The sequence below is a fragment of the Cyprinus carpio genome, chromosome B19 (genome assembly GCF_018340385.1).
Source record: "Cyprinus carpio isolate SPL01 chromosome B19, ASM1834038v1, whole genome shotgun sequence".
Taxonomy (NCBI): domain Eukaryota; kingdom Metazoa; phylum Chordata; class Actinopteri; order Cypriniformes; family Cyprinidae; genus Cyprinus; species Cyprinus carpio.
In genome coordinates, this window is record NC_056615.1 from 27,893,590 (window position 1) to 27,907,371 (window position 13,782).

Consider the following 13,782-nt stretch of genomic DNA (forward strand, 5'->3'; position numbering starts at 1 on the left):
TCCAGATGTCAATTGATGGTCGTCTCACAGATGCCCCGGTGTCTGGCCAGTGACTGAGAATTAGAAGCATAATATGATCATTGAATAATGTGTCTGTTTTCATTTCCGTCCAAACATGACATTATTTTAAGCTCGTATTATGGGTGGGAAAAGGTTACCGTTGGTCCCACAAGATAAAACACAACATGATGAAATTGAATTTTCCTTCAGTTCCTTTTTGCATTGTTGTTTTTCAAAGAAACAAATAAGAAAAAAGAAAAAGGAGAGGCATCAGTAATGAAAGAAGCAAAAAGCAAAAGTCTGAAGATTGAAACAACAGAAAGAGCCAATTAAAAAAGACCTTCAGAAAGCATTAAATAGAGACAAAAAGTAAAAGCAAAACAAAGAGCAAAAAATTATTAAATAAATAAAATAAAAAAGAAACAAAGATTCCAGAGAGTATGTAAGACAAAAGAAAGAATGACAAAGAATTGAAAGAAAAATAGCAATAGATTTTAAAAAGAGCAAATGAAGGATAATATCAAAAGAATGATAAAACATCAGAAGAAAGAATTAATGAATCCCAAAAGAATGAATAAATCATGAAAGAGCAAATGAATGAAGAAAGAAGTAAAAGTCAAAAGGAGTAAAAGAATTATGAAAGAAAGAATAAAGAATGAACAAAAAAAAAAATCAATCAATCATGAAATGGCGAAAAATAAGGAAAGAAAGAATCAAGAAAGTGTAAAAGAAAGATTGAAAAAATCATAAGATTAAATGAATGAATGAAATAAGAGCAAACAAATGAGGAGAGAAAGAATGAAGAAAGTACAGAAGAAAAGAAAGAAAGAATGAAGAGTGAACAAATTAAAGATTTGTGAGAACAAAATAATGAATGAATCATGTATAAGTGAAAGAACGAGGAAAGAAAGAATAAAGAAAGAACAAAAGAATGAGGGAAAGAGTAAAGAGAGTGTGTAAAGGAAGGAAACAAATTAATGATGAAAGAGAACAATGAGAAATGAACGCATCACAAAAGAGCAACATATATAAAGAAAGAATGAAAGAATTAATGTAAAAATCAAGAAAGAGCACAAAAAATGAATTACAAAAAAGTGAAAGAATGAGGAAAGACACAGCAAAAGAATGACCAAGAAAAATCAAGAAAAGAAAGAGCAAAGAAAAAAAAGGGACAGGAAAGGATCAAGAAAGAGTGAGCGACAGAGACAGACAGACTGAACTCTGTCAGATTCAGTACAGTCACAGATTTGACTTAAGTTGAATTTATTCACTTATTCACAGAGGCACATGAAGTGTCAGGGTAATTCCCAGATCAACAAGTGCGGTCACACATGGGTTTTCTCAGTCCCCAGACGCCGATCCCCCTCAGAACCGTCCCTTCAAAACACAGCACCAGCCATTAGTTTCACTCGCTTCACACCTGACCGGCATGAGAAAAACACACTTTCTATTTCATGTTGGACTTGAGCTTGAAATAAGGCCAATGTTGAGGGGACAACAATTTCTGAGAGCAGAATATCGCCGGTCTGCGTCTATGGAGAAAGTGGCCGCTACCTGTACGGCCCATGATAAATGAGAGCAGTCCAGAGAAAACAGGAAATAAATGCTTCAGAAAATATTGCTTTACAGAGCTCAGTGGGCTGACTTCTGAAATGATCGTTATTTATGAGCAGAGAGCCAGCCAGATGACACAGCAAATTATTTTTAGTATATTTCATGCAACAGGATAGCAGTCGAAACCAGACATGTACGGTCAGTACCAGAGAGGGCCGCATCGAAGGGGAGGGGCGAACAAAATTGGTCAGTGAGCAGTACAGGCAGAAAAAAATAGAAATCAATAACCAATCTACGAGAGAAAAAAAGCAGCCCTTGGTGTATCATATGGAGAGGTTATCATAGCAGCTCCTGTAAATGAAGAGTCCTTCAGAGCGAACGGCCACTCCAAGATCGGTTTCACGGGGTTAGTGGGGTCATGAAATGTCCGTCACTATCTTTACACTGCATGGGATACATTAATGTCTTTCCAGCTGCTATATGCTAGATGCAACAGCAACCTGACCACAAATATATATTAATGTGGCGACTGATGGCAGGTGTTTCCACCTCAGTGCAGATATTGAACACTTGGAGTTGTGCTAGATTAAACTAAATTCTGAAACTCTGTGGCTATCAACGTTTTTTCGATGTCGAACTGAATTCACCCAGAGCTATTATTTTAACATGTCTTCAAAATGTATTTTCAGAAACAGGTTCACTATTCCAATCAATGTAACTTAAAAGCTGAAATAACTACTGCTTAAAAATAAAATAAAATAAAATAAAATAAATGCAAAATACATATCTGAATAATTGTTTGAGACATTGATAGATGTCATTATTCATATAAAATAGAGAAATTGAGTTTCTAATAAAATAATGTCTCCAATGTTATTTAAATGCCGGCACATTATTAGACAATAGACAAATACACATCACACAAACCGCTCATACACAAATTTATTACAGCCTAGGCTACATACACTCGTGTACACAAATCCATTAACCATATGCCATAACACACATACACTCACTCATTTTTTGAGAGTTGACAGTTGAAGTCATGTTAATGAGTTTCACTGTTTTATCTAAATTAATATCAGTAACAAACTAGATTGAGAGTCTGCACTGATTACAAAGAGTATGGGATGAGAATCTATCAATCCTCCAAGAGTCACAGAACATCTGTATAGCTAATCCTTCAAAATAAACCAACAAATCTGTTTACCTAATATTTCTGTATTTTTTGCAAGAGTGATTTTTTTTTAGATTGGAGCTGTTACAATTACTGTGTCATAAATAAAAAAAAAAGAAAAAAAAAAGAAAACAAGAAAAAAATAAAGTCAACATAAAATGATATTCAAAGCCCATTTTTCAACAATGCGAATTTTTGCCAATGGGTTTTCAATGAGAAAGGACTTGATTTGAAGTGTACTAATCTTCCCTGACTCTGTATATATCCAATATGATCTACATTTACACTAATAAACAATTTATACACTGATAAAAATAAAGGTTACAAAAGGGGGCTTTATCAGTGATGCGTTAAAAAAGACTTTCAGTGAACATTTCTGAAGAACATGTGAAGAACATTAACAATCTAAACAACCTTTTCCCACTATATATTAAGAACTCTTTGTGGAATGGAAAGATTCCAAGGTTGTTAAAGGTTTTTCATGGACCTAAGGATGCCAATAAAGAACCTTTATTCTTAAGAATGCAGTGTTGTTCCTGTTATTTTATAGAAGCAATAAGCCTTACAACAGTCTGTAAAATTATGGTTACAAAGCCTCACATGGCTTAGAGCTTGTATTTAGACACATAAAGAATAACAATAATATGGCTCTAATATTCCCTTGAACTGTTTTACCCCAGCACAGTAGAGTCTCTCCGGATGTGACCTCAACTGCCTCCTTAACCTTTTCAGTGGTGAGTTTAAAATATTCTAGCGGTCCCCCAAGAGTGAGTTTTTTTAAGTCGACCGTTATTTTAGAATGTTTCACCTTACTGTTTCCATGGCGATGCCTCAGGTTTGTCACGTGAAACACCACAGCAATGAAAACACGGTATGACAGATGGATCGCTTTTATTCCGTTTTCCCTTTTTTTATTTAAAATATTCACAAATTTGCATACCAAGTCATGAACAATCTGATATTTCGATTCATAAATATGTGTAAATGACTGTGTTTGGTCATTTAAAAACCTGCAGTTCAGAGAGTTCTGTCAGTCGGATTTACAGCATGAGAATTCATCAGTTTCCCCCAAAATACAAGTAATAAGTGGCCGGTGACCTGGGTGAAGAATAGAGTGAACTTTATAGTTACTTACACCATGTGTATCTGATATGAATAAAACATATCTGCAAATTAAATTTGAATGGATTGTTATTGTTGCTTCCATAGACATTATGTATGTATTTTTCAAACTCTAAATGTATTGTTTTACTAGTACTTATGTGTATTTAAACATCTGAAACCTAAAATATGCATTATGTGGTTAAGAACACTGCATAGTTGTGATAATATGACAAGAGCAGTGCACATCTGTCTCTGGCTCAGCGCCAGCCAACGCGTGAAAACGCAGTTTGAATTTGGCAGTTATGCGACGTCACCGAACGTTCTAAATCCCATATTTGGGACCATACTCCCAGGGGCATGGAAATAAGAATCCCATATGTGGGACCATACCGTTCAAAGGGTTAAAGCTGGTCTGGATTCAATCCAGCCTTTCTTAGAATCTTTCAGCATCTCTTTTCATGCCATCTGCTGGATTTTGCGATGCAGACCTCACCACCTCGTGTGATCAAGAGCAGAGACAGAAGAAACAGCAGCTGTAAACCCCCAGAGGTGACAGAGAGGCGAGAAGAGGTGTGAACAGCTTTAATGTGAGGAGCCACACGCGGAAACCTCAAAAGCGGAGTTCCCTTTCAGTTGGTCACTCTCGACACCATGTCGGTGACCAACGATTTGGGATCTCCCTTGGAGAGACCAATCTATTTTGAGTGTAAACTAAACGAGCCAATGCACACTGGCATGCAATTATTGCATCTAGCTGCAGCTGATCACATCGTTCTGCTCCATCCAAGTGTCTTCAAGTGAGCTACGAGTTTAACATGCTCTTGGAAGCTTCTGGTGTTGGCGGTACGGTGCTTCAGCGGTGGTCGTTCTGTGTCACTGCAAGTTCTCTGGGTCGTGCGATGTCCACGCTTGTGGTCCAGGAACGCCATATCTGGCTGACATGAGAGACACCAATAAGGTATGGTTCCTCAACGCCCCTGTGTCCCAGACCGGCTTCTTTGGCGACATGGTTCAGAGCTTTGCCCAACATTTCTCGGCTGCTCAGAAGCAGATGGAGGCAATCCGACACATCCTGCCCTGGCGGGCAACTTCTGCCTCCACCCAGCCACCGGTGGAGATGGAGGGGTGTGGTTTACACTGATGCCTCCAGCACCGGCTGGGGGGGCACTTACAATCGGCACGCAGTGTCTGGGGTATTGACAGGTCCCCATCTGCACTGGCATATCAATTGCCTAGAGCTGTTAGCAGTGCGCCTTGCCTTGAACCGTCTTAAAGGGCGCTTATGAGGCAAGTACGTGCTGGTCCAAATGGACAACACAGTGACCGTTGCATACATCAACCGACAAGGTGGTCTTCACTCCCTAAGCATGTCGCAACTTGCTCGCCACCTCCTCCTTTGGAGTCGGAAGGTTCTGAGGTCACTTCATGCCATTCACATTCTGGGCCTGCTCAACCGACAAGCCAACAAGCTGTCTCAAGATACACTCCTGGAGGAGGGTTGGGGATTCAATCTGTGTGGTGTAGATGTTTTTTGGATGTTTCGGAGCCACTCAGGTAGACCTGTTTGCCTCTCCAGAGACCTCTCACTGCCAGCTGGCCGTGGGGCCTGCGCAAGTATGCATTTCCCCCAGTGAGGCTTCTCGCACAGATGCTATGCAAGGTCAGGGAGGACAAGGAGGAGGTCCTGCTTGTGGTGCCATATTGGCCCACTCGGACCTGGTTCCCCGAACTAGTACTCCTTGGGACAGCCCCTCCTTGGCGGATTCCTCTGAGGAAGGATCTACTGACCCAGCGGGTTTTCTTCTCATGGAGCCCAATCAGGGTCGTGCTTTCCTTTTTGCAGCAAGGGCTGGAGCGAAGGCTGTCTCCGTCCACCCTCAAAGTCCAGGTTGCTGCGATTGCTGCGAACCATGACCCCGTAGAAGAGAAGTCAATGTGCCCAAGGTTCCCACATCTCCCTTCAGGGATCAGGTGGTGAACCTGCAAGTGCTGCCCCTGGAGGAGGCAGACCTAGCCCTAGCTTAGCCCTTGCCCTAGCTGTCCCGTCAGAGCCTTGAGATGCTACGTAGACCAGACATGAGGCTTAAGGACCTCAGACCAGCTCTTTGTCTGTTACGGAGACCAGCAGAAGGGGAAGGCCATCTCTAAGCAGAGGATGGCCCACTGAATTGTGGATGCCATCACCCCGGCTTATCAGGCACAGGGTGTGCCCTGCCCATTCAGGTTGCAAGCTCACTCTACTAGAAGTGTTGCATCCTCCTGGGCGCTGGCTTGTGGTGCCTAGCTGACAGATATTTGTAGAGCTGCGGGCTGGACGACCCCCAACACGTTCGCTATATTCTATAGCATTCGTGTGGAGCTGGTATCCTCCTTTGTTCTAACCTCAAATGGGTTGTGGCACTAAGAGGCCCCAGTTAGTGTCGGCTTGCTAAAACTGCTCCAGAGTGTCCGTACTGTAGACCCTGTCAAGCTCCTCCATCCCCTCGGCAGCCAGATGCTGCAGAACGTCCAGTGCCAAGCCCTTACTCCCTGAATCCTTGAGAACCGGTAGATGACTGGGTTCCATATGTGAGACCTAAGTGGATCCCATATGTGTAAAGTCCACGGTATAGCCTCAGAGCCCATGTTTCCCTGGCAGACTTCTGCCATTTCTAAGAGGGTTACAATCACCTCCAAATTTCCATATGCACCTAAAAGGACATTCATATGTGTATTTGTTCCCGAGACCTCCTTCGGGAAGGATGGGGCTTCCGCAACATTCCTGTTCCAAGAACGGTTATGTTTTCCCAGTGTGATCCAATCTCACTGAGTGGGTAGTGCTACGACAACAGTAAGTGATCTTCTTGTTGCAAGCCCCGGCCTACACCAAAAAAGTGGCACAGGTGGCTCGCACAGGGCACTGGAAGGGGCAGCATCTATAGCGCTTTGGTAGGGAATCACAATTTCGACGGTGACCGACGTGACGTTGAAAGTGACCGACTGAAAGGGAATGTCTCGGTTCCGTATGGTAACCCTCGTTCCCTGAAGGAGGGAACGGAGACGTCATGTCCCATCACCACAGCTACTGTACCACCACTGAGTGGCTGGGTCACTGGCTCGGCTCCTCAGCGAAAACCTGGTATGCATTGCACCTGATGCCTCTTTATGCTCACACTGCGATCAGCTGCAGCAGGATGTTGTGATAACTGAATGCCAATGTGCATTGGCTTGTTAAGTTTACACTCGAAGTAGATTGGTCTCTCGAAGCGAGATCCCAATTTGTCTGTTACTGATGTGACATCTCTGTTTCCTCCTTCAGGGAACAAGGGTTACCATAAGTAACCGAGACGTTTCTTGACCCTAGTGAGATATGGCTTTAATTAAAGGAAGCAATTCTTGAAGTGCTATAAAATGAACTGCATTAATATAAAAAACGCATTTCAAACCAAACACAGAGAAATGAGAAAAAAAGGGAAATACATTTTATATTATGGCTGTTCTGAGAATTAGAAACCCTTAAAAACATTTACCATAGTACACAGTTTACACAAAGTACTATAGATACCACAGTGCTACTGTAAAATAATAATGTATTGCTATAATTTACACTCCCAATCAAAAGTTTGGGAACAGTATTTTTTTTTTAAGAATGTTATATTGTTACAAAAACAAATTACTTTTTATAAATATTTAGAAATAGAAAACAGCTATTTTAAATTGTAGTAATTGTTAAAGGGTTAGAAACAATTTTTACCATGGTACAGTTTAAAATCATTCTTCTAAATACAATTACATTACAGTTCTGAAAGAATAAACAACCCAAAAAGAAAACCCCAAAAAGCACCAAAAAAATGTATGTCTTCCATTGCAGCTTTCAAACTACATTCATGTTTGCACGTTTTTTAAAATGTCATGACACGCCGTGTAAGATTTGACATCAATTACGTTCAGTCGAGATGCGAGAACTGATGACTTTTGATGTCACTGATGTCAAATCTGACCGTTCATATTTATATGAACATGCACAAAAAAGATCTGAGAGCTCCGGCAGAGCACGAAAGAAGTGAAGACAATTTTTGCAGCTAAGCAGCAACTGATGACAGCTTTTTCACTTTCGGGTGAACTATTCTTTAATACTTTTTTTTTACTTTTAATACTTCTCACTGGGTCATGGTCTGATGGCAATGGTGCTATTATCTCTTATGTGCTATTAACTCTGTGACTAAGCCTCAACACAGCAGTTTGGGAGTAAATGAACATCAGGAAGAACACTGCTGCCCTGCTGAATACACACTGACTTGTGTGGTGCACAGTACCACAAATTCTTCTGTAAATGTCAATGAAGTATGATTTTAGTATGGTACTAGCTAACACTTTAAAGGAACAGTTCAACCCAAAATAAAAATAATTTTTTTTAAAATGTTCTAAAACCCTCAGACCATCCAATATTGTATATGAATTTGTTCATTTAATCAGAGCAGATTTGGAGAAATGGATCCTCTGCAGTGAATGGGTGCCTTCAGAACGAGAGTCGAAAGAGCTGATAAAACCATCACAACAATCCACAAGTAATCCACACCACTCCAGTCTATCAGTTAACTTCTTGTAAAAAACTGTGTGGACTGAAGTTGTGTGTACTTCTTGTGGATTATTGTAATGTTTTTATCACTCCCATTCTGACGGCACCCATTCACTGCAGATGATCCATTGGTGAGCAAGTGATGTAATGCTACATTTCTCTGAATCTGTTCTGATGAAGAAACAAACTCATCTACATTTTGGGCCATTTTTTTTTTTTTTTTTGGGTGAACTATTCCTTTAATCAAAAGCAAGCTTTAGTACAGTGCAGACCCCTGCAGTAATCTGAGGAGGTTAAGCATCTTTCTCAAGGATCAGACTTCTAGGTTAAGGTCTGCAATCTTTAACTACCCCAACTACAAAGAGGTCAGTGTTTTGGTAAGGAATCCTTGGAGTAGAGCTGAGGAATAAAAAGTACTCCTGGCGACCTGCTCGCTAAGGATTATGGGAATGCAGACACTAGGTTTTCAGTACAACCTTGACCAGGGTGAGCTATAGAGGAGTACTGCAGACCGTGCTACTGAACTGTGTCAATGCACAGCTCTCAGTGGAGGGAAAACAGACAGAACAAGAAAAAGAGAGATGGCTGGTGGCAAAAAGGGAAATGAGACACATGAGGGGAAAAGTAAGGCACAAAAAAGCCCAAAAGGTCATTCAGGAAAACTGTGTTATTCATGGTTAGTTGAAACATGCCTAAATAGCCCGTCTCATGTTATTTAAACATTTTCAAGAAGGTAAAAAATGTCCAGGCCATCTCTGGAGGCAAAAATGAAAACCTTTGACAAAATTTATGCCAAATTAGTAAATCTGTCTTAATTCCACATCCTCTGCTGTCAATTTGTACGTACATATTACATGACAGGTTATGTCATTTCCTTTTCTTGACCAGCTCACAGTGATCTCATAAGTCCAATTTACAGGAGACACAATATCACCATTGAAGGAGACACAATATCACCATTTATCTCTCTGATTCCAGATCAGTTTAGGCTGATGATGTGGAGGTCTTTCCCTCAGAAGGATGAATCACTGCAGCATGAAGAACAGAATTTCCAGCCCATTTCCTCCCTTAGATTGTGCCGTTATGTTCAACTCCATAATAGATTGTTGTGTATCATAAATTTCTTCTTTTCCTTCGCATCTGAGATCCATTGCACAGTCTAGTTTATACAGTATATTGTACGGTAGCTCAAAATTGCAACAATATATAGCCTATATTATCTCAGCATTTTACAATTAGAATATGCATTGGTGGCTTTGAAATAGGAATTGAAACAGTGAAACACCCCTGGTTACAGCCAGGCTTCCACTATAACAACATATCAATTTATCTTAATTTCAAATGAGCTTTGGGGGCGGGGGGGAGCAAATATTAAATTCTAAATAACATTAAATAAATATTAAATATAATTCATATTTATATTACCATATAAAATAAATAATATTCTTATTTGTTATATTACTTAGATTTATATTAATTTATGTTAATTAAATATAATCAAATTAAATAATATCAGATTAAGATTAAATATAAAATACTTGTGGCTTGTGGCCCAGTCAATCAACAATGAAACAAAAATATGCACATATAATATATTTACAAATAAGAATTAATATATTGAATAAATTCATTTAATATATGTGAGTTATAACAATGAAACTGAATAAATATATTTAATGACATTTTTAAAATAAAAACTATAATATAGTTAAAAATAAATTAATCACGTTTAATTATTATTCAAAATAACAAATAGTAAAATTATTAATACTATTACTAATGCTTAATTTTAGGGAGAACTTGAGGCATAAGTTTAAAAAAGGACATTTAATATAATCAAGGCTCTCCAGAATGTGCCGATATGAGGTCCAAAGATAACCATGCAATCCTCCAAAACATGGTCTGGAGATAGCCAAGGCTTTATGAAATGCTCTCAAATGATGTCCAAAGATAACTGAGGCTAAACAGAATGCTAGGAAATGATGTCCCAAGATAACCGCGGCTTTACAGAAAGCTCCAAAATAAAGTCCAAAGATAACAGAGGCTTAACGGGGGTTACAACAGCCACAGAGAAATATTTTGTTGTGACAGTATATAGTCTCAGATGGTCTCTTAATACATGATTTTGTTATGCTTAGATGTAAAATTGTTCTGCTACTTTCTACACTGCCTCTGAAATTCATGTAACTGTCAAGTTGAAAAGGCTCATTTCAGGCATTACTCAGATCTATACATCTGTAAGCATTCATACTGCACAAGTTGGTTTGACAGGACACATATCAAACCGCAAAAGACGTCAGATCATGTGAAGACATTACAAAAAGCCTTGGGCTGAGTCTGACACTGGCCTCTGACCTCTTTAAAGGGAATTTGAGGGTTGGCTCGCAGACAGATTGGCCCTGGAGGGAAGGGAGTCGTTTTTATGTACTGCTGGAAGGCATCTCTCTCGCTCATCTCATGCTCGCCTTCGGGCAAGAAACACAACAAGACTGATGGTATTGACGAGACCGGGGATTGCTTTGTTTCAACGTCTGTAACTCTGTGGGGGTTTTTGTGACTCAAACTTTGAAATAATATTCCCATATCAAATTGGGATATCTAATTCATGCCAAATTTGTTCATTGCTTTAAAAGGCTACAATCAAAAGTTAAGAGTTAGGAAATTTGTTTTCAAATTTTGAATTTCAGGAAAAGTCAAGAAGGGAACAGTAAAAGACACAAAGAAAAAACCATTATGCACAGATAATTGCACGTCCTAAATGTCTAAAGTTACAAAACAGCTTTATGTACATGAAGAGACTTATTTAAGGCCACAGAGACAGGCTGTCATCTTCGGAGAAAATAGCCCATCTCCGTTTGCTTACATTCAGTCTTATAAAGAATCTTATTTACAAGCACCCCACAGTTGTTTTCCCCATCATGATTTTCTTCATCAGTGACGACAATAACAGTACAACATGCTGGCCTGATAATGTGCCAAACAGGCAAGATCAGGTTAAGTAAATCCAAGCTATTCTAAAGTTGGTGAAATTAGCATTTTTGTCTATTTAGAGCCATCTGCGTTACTTTGCATATGAATATTAGTAACAGCATCCCCATAAAACTCCTGTATTCTGGCCACAGCGACAAGACACAACACGACAACACTTAAAATTGAGCGGCGTATCAGAGCGCTTCTCGTGAAGAACTGAATAGCAGGTATGAAATTGAGGGTGTGAACTCATTTTGAGATGCCGTAGTCGGCGTTTGTCTCTGCATGCAGCACACTTTGTGTTTCCGCGGAGCCAGTCCTGGCGTACACCATTATCCCGGACACCCTTCAGAGCTAAAGAGAGGCTCTCAAAAGAGCAGAGACTGCTGACGGCAAGACTTCTTACATGCTAGCGCAATTTCTCGACCACATGAACACCAAAGGTAATGAAAAGAGAGTCAATCAAACGCAATGATGGAGATGTCAGATGCGGTAGCTCATTGCTTTGCAAGATACTACATGTGAGGAATAATAATGGGGCTTTGTTGTTGTTGGTAATTAGCGTAATATGGCTATCCCTCATTTAGAGGTGACAGAACCAGGATACATTTTACTTAGTCTCCAGTATTAATGGCCATTTCTTCTGCTTCACATTACAGTGTCTAAGTTACATGTAACAAATTTAATTATTTACAAGCTATTCCACCACATAAATAAAACTATACACAGAGTTACAGCTCTAAAAAACAATATCAAATAAACACACACCAGTAAACAAAAAATGATTTGATTTTATACTGATTTACCATAAAAATGCCATTTAAACAGTGTAATGAACCATTGTCAAAAAATCTAATCAGGCAAAAATTTACATATTTCTCAATGAATGTCAATGAATCGGATTACATTTCCAGACCACATGGTACCAAAGTCATAAGGTGTGTTCGACTTGAAGCCTCACTGTGCAGACCAATCGGTGTATGACATCAATGTAGTGCAAGAGTGATAGCTCTCACAGTACTTTGAGGTCATACACTGATAGGTCTGTGCAATGCCACTTCAAGCCCAACACACCTAGAAGCAGAACCATAATTAAATGAGTCATGAACTGAGAAATCAAATTTCAAGTTTCAACGCTGCTTCAAAGGGCTCTACACAATCCTAGCTGAGGAATAAGGGTCTTATAGCAAAACTATCGTCATTTTCTTAAATATATATATACACTTTAACCACAAATTCTCGTCTTGCACTAGCTTCCTCAGCTGGGATCGTGTAGAGTCTTGAAGCTGCATTGAAAATGCAATTTGGACCTTTAACCTATTGGTCCCTGTTGAAGTCTACTATATGGAGACAAATCCTGTCATGTTTTCCTCAAAACATCAAAAACATACAGTAAGTTCCATGGTCCAGACCTCTGTAAAATTTTCAAAAAAATACAATTTGTTCTCTGAATGACTAATTTGCTGTTAAACTCCTCATATGAATGCCTGCATGACATGTATAATTCAGTTTAGACCATTTGCAAGAATGTTTAGCGTCCGTGGTATGAAAATGAGACGCTGGCGGAGTGAACAAGTCTTCAGAGAGTTGTGAGTTAGAGCGCGGATGCAGCCAGATCCAGCTATTATAAGCGTTTTTGGACTTGTCTTTTCCACTTAATTTAACACTTTAGAAAGTTAATAAAGTAGGAAGTTGCAGTTTAGAGTCAGCAATATATTTATCTTATTTGCAAAAGATTGGAAATAATTTTGGTTTATTTTTATTTGTTTTTAGTTTTTTTGTTTGTTATCTGGCAACACTGCTCGCCGTCAATCAAAAAAGCCCATGGACAGGTTTTTGCTGGCAGTATATGACATTCGGTAAGGGAAACTTAAAAATGATCATGATATTATTTGTCATAAAAATTATCAACGCTGTCAACAACAGTAGCATTTAACACTAGTACACACAGATCTGTAGAAAAAGTAGGTTACAGAAAGAAATAAAATACACAAAAATTAGCCATGAAGAAGTCTATGCCATGACATTCAGTTAAATTTTCACAAATCATGCTATAAACGTTCATAAGAGCACTAGACAAAGTTATTGTGTTGTTGGTTGTTTTATTGTTGAATGAGTAATTTATAAATGATTAAATTTTGTAAAGTATAAAATAGTTATGATTCAATGATTTTGTTTTGTTTTATGAGTGATAATCAATTCAAATCTTTCACAAACATCTACATGTCTTTATAAGTGTTTATAGTGTATACAATGAGTTGTATTTATAGGGGTTATTCTAACACAGTTCTTTAACACCAACCCCCATCTTCCCACCCCCAGACCTCACTAACTCCAAAGCCTGGCTATGGCCATGGTTCCGCAAACAAAACAAAAATATAGGCCCAACTGCTCATATAAATGTATTATCCAGAGGCCA